At 35.6% G+C, this 12,250-nt stretch overlaps 1 protein-coding gene and 1 long non-coding RNA gene across 11 annotated transcripts in view; one reads left to right on the top strand and one right to left on the bottom strand.

Moving 5' to 3' along the window:
* LOC145969368 (lachesin) overlaps nt 1-12,250 on the bottom strand; it is a 157,972-nt gene that overhangs the window by 69,719 nt on the left and 76,003 nt on the right. The window lies entirely within an intron of this gene.
* Nucleotides 1-12,250, top strand: part of LOC145969370 (uncharacterized) — a 159,072-nt gene that overhangs the window by 87,661 nt on the left and 59,161 nt on the right. The window contains exon 3 of one of the 5 annotated variants that reach the window (XR_014438070.1): nt 9,411-10,147. The exons of the other annotated variants lie outside the window; for them this stretch is intronic. This is a non-coding gene — a long non-coding RNA (uncharacterized LOC145969370). Of the gene's footprint in view, nt 1-9,410; nt 10,148-12,250 lie in introns of those variants that run through there. 5 annotated transcript variants of the gene reach the window in all.

The raw sequence follows: 12,250 nt of genomic DNA, 5'->3' as shown, positions 1-12,250 counted from the left end.
TAAGATTTTTACAGTATAAGAGATGCAACAGTAAAATGAATCGAAAGATAAAGAAAAGATTCATATGCATATTTTACGAATTAACAGCTATTATTATAGTAAAAAGATAAAATTTTTGAGAATTTATATGTGGTTGAAAATAGGTCAACCACGGTGATATTCTCACGAAAATAAAATAAAAAAAACGATCAATAGATAAAGAATACATCCTTTTTTAATGTTGATAAAAAATAAAAATTTTATCAGATAAGTTGAGGCCAAGTGTAATACATTGTAGGTTTAGCAACAATGTTTTTCCACTTCGACATATTCAGCGAGTTGATTCCATCCGACGTATACGTTCGATTAACAGACTAAGCTTGCATCGGGCAAGCAATCGTGGACATGCCCACGTGGATCCCACGGGAATGTCTACGTAGAGTAACTGAGTCGGAGCATGTTCGGGGATTAGATTGCAGTCGGAAAAGCGATTGCGCGAAGGTGTGTCCCGATTCGCCACATGTATTTAAAATTACATACCTTGCGCACGCACGCACGCACGCGCGCACACACACACACACACACACACACACACACACACACACACACACACACACACACATGCGTGATTCACATAAGATGGAAGATAACCCAAAGAAGGATTCGACTCTTGATTGGGTGCGAGCAAACAGAGACTTTCGAATCCACTGTCTTTGCCACGAGTATGTCCAGACGTGTCGTCCTTACGTGTCACGGCAACTGGCCGAATCCCACGTCACTTCTTTTCTGCTCCTCTTCTTTCCTCTCTCTTTTTTTTCTTTTTTTGTCTTATATCTTCGATTCCGTTACTATCGGGATTCTTTCCGCCATTCGAAATTCTCACTCTTGTACACTTCCTAGTTGGCGATCCCTGCTCGTTTTCTCTTTTCCGATCTCTCTTTTTTTCGCCCTATATCGCTAGATACGTGTTTCTCGCGATTCACCGATTTTCCTTTTTGTTATCGAGTTTATCGGTAGCAAAAGGAAACTATTCGACTCTACTCCCATTTTTATTTTTCGTCTCTTTTTTTACAATTTCTCGCGGCATTCTCTTTTTCCCTTTCGCTCGTTTTCAAGTACGGTTTTATATTTTTCTTTACCTTATGTCTTTCTCGATCTCCTTCTGCCCATTTTTTCATTTTTCAACAACCTCAGTCGCATCTTTTACGAGTCTAACCTTCTTTTCTCGACCTTTTCCTTTGATTTTTTCCTCTCATTTGCCTTTTTCCGCATCTTTCGAATCCGCTTTTCCGTGCGCGCTCTTTACATCTCTCGCTCTTTTTCACGCATCATTCCATCCCCCCTCAGCCTCTTCTTCTACTTCTTTTTATCCCCGTTTTTTTTCTCCGGCCACCTTCTCTAATTCCTCTCGCTGCTTTGCCGTCCTCGATTTACTTTGATCGTTCATAAAGAAAAATAACCGTAAAGACGTAATCGGCGCAGCGGACGAGGCAAAGCATTAAAGAGATTTCTCTGCGTGTAGCTTTTAGGAGAAAAAGAAGAGGAAAGTGGTTATAGAAGAGATGGGAGATGGCAATGAGGATTGTAAGTATCGATTGTGCGTGCAGACTGTAACGTGCAAATTTTATCGGACCCCATCTCAATCTGAAGCTCTTTTGGGATAAAAGCACGCTTGAAAAACATGATTCGTGCTTTTATTTATATTTGATATTAATTAAATGCAATTATATAAATAAAGTAACGGTGTCCAGGAATATCATCGCGCAATATCTTAAAATATATAAAATATCAAAATTTTATTCACCTATTTGTCTAGTTTTAAAAATATATATAAGGAATAAAAGGAAATATTTATTATCTTATTTATATCGATAATTATTTCATGCTGATATTTATAAAGCAATCAATCCAATATCAGTTTTATTAACATTGAAATGTTCAATAATAGCAATCTTAAAGAATCTTAATAATCTAAAAAGAAAATCTAAAAAGAAGCAGACATTAAATTAAATGAGCTAATTTTAACAAATAGTTATGGAAATCGTATCTTTAATTTAAGTTTGTAATATCGCGTCAGCTACGTGCAACTATATAGTTTCTCTTTTCTCCGGTAACGTATATTTACCTGACGCCACCGTTATTTCCATGTATTTTTCCGTCTGCTAATTTGCTATCCTACCCTCCTTTCGTCTGTAATCCTTTCATCTGTCCTTCCGGAAGCCGCGCGTTCTTCGTATTGTTCCTTTTCGTTGTTTTCTCTTCCTGTCGCGATCTGCTCCCTGCGTCGAAGATGCTGATGAGGACTCGACTCTCGTCTTGACTTTCGATACTTTTCACCTTGTCGACGAGTTGCTTTGATACAACAGAAGTACTTCTTACCGGTATAATACGTTCACAGTCAAGAAATTCAAAAGCAGCCCATTATATCGTAAGAGACGCGCAAAATTATTTGTTACCGATCTATCATGTCTTCTCAAGGCATGTATATTAGAAACATAATCTAAATATTTCGCGAGAATATTTAATTCCGCTACTTCGATTATACCCTTTTCTTATTCCCTATATTTTTCATATTTTATCATTTATTTTATTTATTTGAATATAATTATTTTATGTTAACTTATTAATTATTCTACGTATAATTTTTTGTTATATTATTAATTATTTGTTATATTTTGTATTCTAAAACAAGAATTATATTTCTGATAAATTCTGATTTTCTCTACTAATTTCCCCACTCGATCTTTTCGGTGTCATTCAGCCAGAGACGTCGACAAAGTCTCAAAATTCGAGATGACGTCTCGCTCCGTCTTTCGATATATCGAATTAGAAAGGATGCGAAGTCGGACGCGCTTCTTATCAGACGGCAATATATTTTGAAGCGAAGCATGTGACATAAAATTTCTGTCTTCCGGAGCTGCGTGTCGCTAATGCACATGTGCGCGTATCCTTAAGTCTTTCCTCCTCTCTTTTTGTCGATAGAATATTTATTCTTGCTGATGGAAACGAACCATGTCGATGTTCCAAACTTCATTTTCGCGAATCATTTCCGGCTGTACGCTGACATTGTCAGATCCGCTTTGAATGCAAAGACGCGAATTTTGTGCAATGGGCTTACGATACGTAAAATAAGACGAAAAATCATCTGATGAGATGGATGCCGTTTTAAAGACGGATATAAACGTAATTCTATCGCAATTAGCTTATCAGATAAAATTTCCTCGCGCCGCTCATATACATCCGCTCTTTTTCCGTCCGTTTGAGGATAATGGCTCATTAGGCATAATTCTCTTAATTCAAATAGAAATTCGTCCATAAAAGAACTGACAAAAAATTTAAGCTTATTGTTAGTAAGAAAAAAAATTACATCGACTTTGAAAGTATATTATTAATATATTAATATATTATTAGATATTTTTTTTGATATTTCTTGTGAATCATTTTTATTAAATTTGCAAGTAGTTACTTGCATTTCTGAAAACAGAGATGACAAGGGATGACAAAGAGATGAGTCTCTATAAAATTTATATTTTTTGAATCAAATCATAATTATTGATTAAACTATTATATATATTCTTTAACTAATAGAAAGAAAATAAGAATAACTTTTTTCATAATGTACTGATAAATTAAAAATGGTGTTAAATTATCTTCGCTGATCGACCAAGGAAACTTTCGTCATCCAATTTTTTCGTGTGGTCGTATTGGGAGCATCGCGGAACAAGTTGACAGGAATACATCCCCCGTGGGAAACGTCGCATTGATCTGCGACAAGGAATCCTCCAATATATGAACTTGAATTACGGGGAACCGGGAGCCGCGCTGTGGGATATCTCTTAAATCCCATCGTCCCTTACACGATTGCAGCGTGTTACGCGAAGCGGTATCTCCCATAGGACAAAACGCCACTACTTTTTCGCTAATTTGACACGAAACATCGAGTCTTCGTATCTCGAGGAACCCTGGCCGGTTCTTTTTCTCTATCTCTGCGGCCCGATGCGCGAGCTAGATATGGGGATTCCCGGTAAAACGTCTCCCATGAAGACAGCTTGAGAGGTTTAGAGAGACGAGGAGACGAGGATAGAGCGCATGAGAAGCGATCAGACCAGGTTGAATGACCGTCGTCTCTTTCTGGATTTTAGGGGTAGTTGATAAGTCCGTTCCATCGTCAAAAATATCTAACGATTAAAATATGTGATATATTTTTCTTACAAAGTATCACACAATCGAAAAAGCAATAAAATATTATTTAAAAGAGTCGCCGTCAAGAAAAATTTTAATTAAATATTTAATAATTAATACACTAATGAAATTAGTAATTCATAAAATAATAGTGTATTAAGAGGATATATTTAAAGATATCTTATACTGAAAAAAATCAATTAACTAGCATAGATTTTTTTCTTGTAAACATATATAATTCGCAAAAATTTTATTTCTTGCGTTAGCTCGTTGGAGATATCTAAAGGAATTTCAAGGAATCGAAAAGAAATCGAAAAAAAATATAATGTTACAGGAAGATAAGTATATATCTTTTGCATCACATAACAAGCGGATAAATCATAAATCTATTATTCATTGATCTGAAGAATTCAAATCAGTTCGCGGAAGAGCGAATGGCGAATATGTTACTAAAAATTGTTCCCATCGATATTCTGTAAGAAATGTTTTGATGTGTAAGAATGGAGATATATTTACTTTTAAAAATCTGTTACATGAGTATATCTCTATTTTTACAAAGTTATAAGAGTACCGCGCATATAAAATCGTAACCATTATAATTCATTATTAATAATATCCATGATCGATAATGTTTTTCCATAGTTCTCCATTCATAACAGATCTTTTTTTGCCAGGATTGAGTTACATTTGACATATGACATTTTTATTGAGAAGAAAATCGATAGCAAATCTATTGAAGAATGTGACTTTAAATAAAATTTCATGGAGTGAAAGAGCTTGATTAAAAAATCTTGTGTTTCATTTAAATTCAAATGTCAGTTTTGCTTTCAAAAAAACTATGATTAGAATTACAAAAATATTTAAAATTGACCTTAAAAATTAATGGAATAAATTACACTGCACAATGAAATTTATAACTGAAAGAAATCAATACCAAATTGAGCAAGAAATTTGTAAATGAGAATAGGAGTATTTTAGAGAGATTCCTTTTAATTGATAAACCTCTTATAGGTCACGGATTTAATTTATATGGATGGCAATTGCCTTGTAAAATAAAATTATCTCGTTTTTATAACGTTTTTTACATTACTTAACGGTTTCGATAATTTATATGGATAGAAATATCATACAATAGAAATATTATATGTGGTATGTATGTCTACGTATTACATTAAGTATATTAAACAACTGTCTCATGTGAACTGACTTGTCAAATTCACAATTTAATGAAAATAGATTTGTCTTTTTTTTGCGATGCACATAAGTCACATAAATTATAATCTTGTTGGTCGTCTTTGCTTTTTTAATAAAATTTAAAGTAATATAATAACAAATGCCGATATTTGTATGTCGAAAAGGAAAAGCAGAAAAAAAAATTTCTTTGAATTTCTAAATTGATCTTTTTCTCTTGTATCGGTATTAATGGTATAATTTACAATTTTTTTTTAATGTAATAGAGCGGTGATATAAAAACAATTATAAATATACTATTTTAGTTAAAAAAAATTATCGATTTCTTAAATAAATTGCCTACTATAATTTATGCTTCTAAAAAAATCTTTAAATTTAATTTAAATAAATTTTTCATAAGAGAAAGTAACTATGTGTAACTGTTACGTTTATTTAATTTTTCTAAAGATTGTCAATGTAAAATAAATGTTGTTATATACGCGACGTTAAGTTAATATTTGCGGTTGGGAAGGAAAAACGTAGGAGCTATGTGCCTTCATTTTACAAAATGAAGTGTGTGAAGAAATGTGTTTGTGTATGTCGCGAAGAATGTAGTTGTCCCGGAAACGGGACAATGGGAGAATGCAGTTAAGGCGAAACAAGGCATGCGCCATTTTTCACAGTACGAACGATGACGTGACCAAGTGAACGCTATTGCAAAGGTTAAAACAAACCGCATGCGTGCAAAGCTCTTGCGAGAGAACGGCAAACTGGAATGTGCTGGAATGAGTATTGTCTTTGCGAGAAAACTGCTGCGAAACGGAGAAATACCTGAGCAGTAATAACAATGGCACATTCAATGTATTTTTTGAATTTCTTCTCAATTATATGAAAGTGCGGAAGGTAGATGTGTATGCAAATTTTTCATAGAAAGAAACGCAAATTTTTAATTTATGTGTATATCGTGCTTGTACATTGCACCGTTGTACTTTAATATTTTTGAAATAAAAATAGTTTAAAAAAATAATAAAATGAAAACAACTAAAATCAACTATATCATATGTGAATTCACGGATATAAATAAATTTTATAGGAAAATAAAATATATTGTTTAACTCTAATCAGATGACAATTAGATAAAATTAATTCAAGATATGGCATAAATAATCCTAAAATATTATTTCATTTGATTCATTTATAATTTTATTTGGTCTATTTTTTTATAAAAAAAGTATTTGACTCAAAATATTTGCCATCAAAATCTTCTGCTCTAATTCATAATCTATTGATTGAGACGCGAATAAAATTCCCCATTAAAAAACTATCTAAAGATTAAAAGAGCGAATGTAGGATCTATTAACTGGAAGCTAGGGCCGGATGTGACACGCCTTTCATTCCGACTATCCTAAAGAAACCCCTCTCGAGAGCTGGTCGAATAAAAAGCTAGTCTCGCAGCCAACTCTCCTCGCGAGCGGTCAGACCGAAGCGTGTCTCCGTTTCGGTGGATAGACCTGGAGATAAGAGTGTCTCGACCGGATACGCACCTCCGACCTCGTCCCTGGAGTCGGAGGAGGTCTTTCCCCGGGGAAGACTCTTACCCCCTCCCTCCTATCTCCCGTAGAATGTAGGAAATGGGCAAAGAAGGAAGGAGAGACCTCTCCCCCTTCTCCCGGTATAAAGTAACGCGAAACAGCGGCGCATTATTCACGGCATGAATTATTGATGAGCGCCGCGTAAAATATGAACGGCGGCGAGCCGTTATCAACGCCAACGCAGAGCTCGTCGTCCGCGCTCTTTTGATAGAGCGAACCGCGTCGGATGCGAACCCTCGCGTTCTCTTTTGCCCGCACGAGGCTCGGACAAATGGCCACGACATAGATGACACCGCGCGTTACGTTACATACGTTACATACCCCTCTGCCAATGGAATTCTCTTCAGAGTTATTTCATGCGAGCGTTTCGAGGCCCCTCGTCGTCGCTCGCGTCCCTTTTTTTCTCCCTTTGTCGTCATCTTCGGAAGACGATTTGCATCGATGTGCGCGCGTATTGGATTCAGAAGAATTGTTAACACTATCGGGGTTCTAATATTATCGCTATAAAACATTGATGATGAGATCTTGAAACATGTAACATTGAAAATTAATTTCCGCGATTATATTTAACAGCTACTGATTTATATCAATGGACGGATTTTATTATATAATAATTGAATTGAAATTGTATATTATCGAGTTCAGATATAGTCTATTTTCTGAAGATATTTTTATAGAATCGCGTTTTTTTTTTATCACTAGAAATATCTCTACTCATATAGACAGTTGATTTTAGACTATTTACCTTGTTATGTAAAATGGGAACTAAACTCCCGTTTTGAGAATTTCTCATAACGTTTCCACAACGCGATCTCATTGATTCCATTCGGGCTTTCATGAGCGCGGACCCGTATCGATTTGAAGAGAGATGCCATGGAATCGCGTGGCTACGTGTGTCGCGGAAAATATTTTTTTTTTCTCTTTCAGGTTTAGCGCATCTCCGCGGGGTATTTTTCCGTGTAACGCAATATTTGTGTATCCGTCGTTTTATGCTGTCTCGCTTCGGTTGACTTTGATAACCCTGATCGTGTCAGAAAAAAATAAAGTCAACTCGTCGTGCTAGTCCGCGTGCAGTGTGATAAGTTTGTCTTTTTTTTTAAGTAAATGTATATATGGATGTAATGTATGCAAATAAAATATCTCAATAAAATATTAGGGCTCACATAATGTAACAATATTGTAGAAATCGATTTTACGTCATGACCGCATAATCAATCGATACATGTATTCATTTTAATTATAAAACAAAGAAATTCTTTATTTTTCATAATTATAAATAAAACACTTTTATATATCTCAAATATAAGATTTACATATATATGTAAATCTTATATTTATATATTCTAACTATTATTTATTTTTACATTTATGTATAATAATAAACACTATAGTTTTTTCGAAAAATCGATTGATGTTCTCTTTTGTTGGTATTATTTCCGCATAATGAGTGGCTAAAGTTCTCCGTTACACGTTGAAAGTTTATTAAACATCTTAAGTTTTGGTACACTAGTGGAGGTTTATACCTGCGCGTATAAACTCTATGATGAGTGAATGAAGAGGCATGATTGTTCTATATTTGAAATTCTGAAATAGCCATTAAAAACTTAATAAAGTTATGGATAAATGCAGATTAAATTGATAATCGAGAAACGATAAAACTTTACTGCGAAGACGGAAATTATTATCAATTTTCTCAATACTTTTGTTTCGAAATGATTTTTCCAAAGAGAGAACTCCTTAATTATGTAGAAGAGTTCTTCTTCACCGCAATGTAGCGAATGAATAAAGAGGCAATTGGTCAATTTTAATAAGAGCGATATTAAAGAGCTCAGACGCGAAGTGCTTCGTTCGTAACGCGATAAAATTCTCATCAAAGGCGCGATGGTCTTTCGTTATTATTCCGTTATTATTTTCCCGCTTGGCGAGGTTGTGTTTCACTTCCTCGAGAGGGGCACTCATTTTCCTCGATGAGAGATCTCTTATCCGCCTAAATACAACGTGGGAGAATCGTTTAAGCCTCCGCACGGGCCATCGTTTGCGTTCTTGTTTAAGCCGAGATAAAAGGAAACGAATAACGCGACTCGCAGAACTGCATTTAACGGCAAGTATAAGAGAATCTGCTTCGTGTTATTTTAGATTTTACAGAGGAAACCCAGTTAGTGAAAAATAACAGTCTCATTCCTTCGCTATTTAAGTGTCAATATTTTCCTTTATGAAATCTAGTCGAAGATAACTGTTAAATTAATGATCAACTATTAATTGTTTTTAGATATATTTTGACAAAGAAATTTAATAACGTTATTTAAAAAAAATCTCTTTCTCCTAAAAAGAATTTCTATTCAAACTATAATTAATTGCAAAAAAAATTAAATACATTATATATTTTCATGAAACGGTTACATTCTTTTAAGTGAAATTTTTAGTTGTAATAAAATTCGAGAAAGCGTACGACTTATCAAATACTCTATATAATTGAATTAATTCCAGATACATAAAGGGGTGAGCAGATATTCGACGAGAGCAGAAGCGATCGGCAGAATACACTTCTCAGACATCGGATTTTGCCTAATCGCGGTGTCGATATTCTCAGGGGCGCGATATAATTTCATAATCAGAAAACGAGCGAGGTGGAAACGGTTTCTCCGATCGCACGTGAACGCAATGCCAAGTATATCCTACGGGCCGGGATTATGTGTTAAGCAGATATATAGACGCGCGTGCAGGATATCGCATGGGTCGTCGGTGCATGCGGAGGATATTGCAAAACAGGCAAAAGGAATTCGCGAATCTGGCGCTCGCACCCTTCCAACGCCCAACCTCTCCTCCGTCCGCTTCAACCCCCGAGGGTTGCATTATGACGGGATGCATAATGCAAGATGGGTACGCCGACGAGCTGTCTGTGCGTCATACATAGCAATGGCAGACGGACGCGATTCTGAAAAGGATTTTCCGAACGGGATATCCTCGCCACGGACCGCGTATATTTTCCATGACCGAGGTCGAGCGAACAGGTTGCCGCTTTTGTCGTCGATTTTCTGTGCGCCGCGCGATATCAGCCATCCCCTCCCTCCCCGATCGATGTGGACGAATGGAACATTTCGCGGAGCTTGAGTCGCGGATTGTAGAAACTGGCTAGAAAATCAGAGAGAAAAATGTATATTCTAAAAGATATATAAGAAACGACATGATATTGCGAGAGAGAGAGAGAGAAATATATATATTATTTAGAGAAGAAATCCTGTTTTTGGGTTATAAAAATTATGCATAATTTAATTTTGCTATTTTCCTGTATTTCGTTTGATTTTTATTCAATCAAATTTTATTCTGATTAATATTGATTTTTATTCTTAATTCGTATCATGTAAATATTACGTATACGCTAAGCAATTATTGTACTGAAACAAATATGCATTAAATACGATAGTCCTTACTTATGTAATACGACAATCACATAAAAGCTTCTAAAATTTTACAGCTATTGTAAAAGGAAAATGGAACGCAGAACTCACGACGAGCGTGCATTCTCATCAGCACGGTTCTTTCACGCGTGCCCATTTAACTATCCTGAAAACTAAGCCAATAATCAAGTTTTTCGTAATTCTCAGATTTCACTGAACTAATGCAAGCACTCAGTTGGTAGGAATGCTGGCTACGTTTCCGCAGAGAGGTGCAATCCCGTAGTCCGTCCTTGCAGTTTGTGTATGGGTGTTTATGTGGGAATAAGAAAAAGAGAGAAAGAGAGAGAGAGCGCAGATTCACGAACCCCATGCACACATCTACATACAAACACACACATACGTAACAGCTCTCTTGTTTACACGCATTCCGTTCTCCATTGATCCTCTTTGCCCGAGGTCGGGGATAGTTCGGTCCCGGTTTCCGTCGCTCCCGGGATTGTTTATAAGACTTCCGGCGGCTGCCACGCTTTTCAAAGCTCTTCAGGACTCCTGTCCAGATTCCACCTCCTCTCGTCTCCCGTCGTCTACTTTGCTCCCGTTTCTCTCTCCATCTCTTTTTTGATTCTAGAAATCTAGTTCCTTCCCTCTCTCTCTTTCTTTCTATCTCTTTCTCTCTTTCTGTCTCCTCCCCGTCTCTTCCAATCCTCTTTCTACAGCAACCCGATGCCAGACAACAAGGAAGATTGTATGTATTACCTCGCCTGTCTGTCGCACGCCTGCCCCGCCGTTTCCCGATCTACTTTCGAATCTCGCCACGAGCGATGCGACGCGACCCGGCAGCGCGTTCTCGTAATGCAATACGATCAAATCAAACCCCCGACCTCCTGTCACGGGTTCGCGATTCTGGCATGTACGCGCATACGGATGAAGTACTTCAACACGCTCGCATCAAAGACAAATACGATGTAAGGTCCGATACAGAGGATTCTTTCACAAAATTTGACTGTAAAGACTGAAAAAAGTACGGCTTACATTATTAAATGTTTTAAGGGAATAATAGGGAGTTTACACGAACATTAATATATAATTAATATACATAACAATATATGAGTGCTATCGAAAAAAATTTATATTATTTTTACTATTTATATTATTTATATTATTTTTGTATTTTTTATCACACGTATCATCTGATATTAGATAGAACATATTATATAGAAAATAAAGTTAGGAAAGATCGCGCGAGAGAGATATGATTCTTATAAATAATAATTTAGCAGAATGGAAAAAATTATAGAAACTTTTTTCCCAATTTTTAATTAATAATAAATAATAATAATAAAAATTGTTTGTTTAAGCTTCGTTCGCATATAGAAATTTGTCGTTTAAAAAGATCGGGCCTTAAACGCTTGATTTTAACTTATTGTCGCATTCAGGACACGGACGAGCAGCTTGTGGTGCTTGGCGTTGACAGAAGTTAATGGAATACCGCTACCAGGTACGGGGGTAAACTTCTACGAGGTCAACCATTCGTGTGAACTTGTGCAGCGTCGTAGTGTATGCACTACGTTGTCACAGTACGGGTAAACTTGTAACGGGGCATAGCCAAATATGGGACGCAATCAGATACCTCTTCCTTGTTTACCTGATAAAGTTAGTTATGTATGCCGCATTTTTTATGTAAAAGATTTTCCAATTTCATCTTTTTCCAACGAAACTTAAAAAAGACTCGATATGAGCTTTTTAAAAATTATTAGTTTGAAAATTAATAATCCCTTAGGATGAAATCAGTTAACTTTGGATAAACTTTATTTTAACAGAATTTTACTTTTAGTTTAATGATTACCAGTTAATATATTTAATGTTTGAAATTAAAAAATTTCAAAAGGAAAATATAAGAAAAATTTAAAGATTCTCGAAGAATTACGA

This window comes from Camponotus vicinus, unplaced genomic scaffold (assembly GCF_025532165.1).
Source record: "Camponotus vicinus isolate PSW18456_S1 unplaced genomic scaffold, iyCamVici1.0 SCAF_3, whole genome shotgun sequence".
NCBI classification, from domain to species: domain Eukaryota; kingdom Metazoa; phylum Arthropoda; class Insecta; order Hymenoptera; family Formicidae; genus Camponotus; species Camponotus vicinus.
The sequence above is the reverse complement of the archived record's forward strand: the minus strand, read 5'-3'. Positions and strand labels throughout refer to the sequence as shown.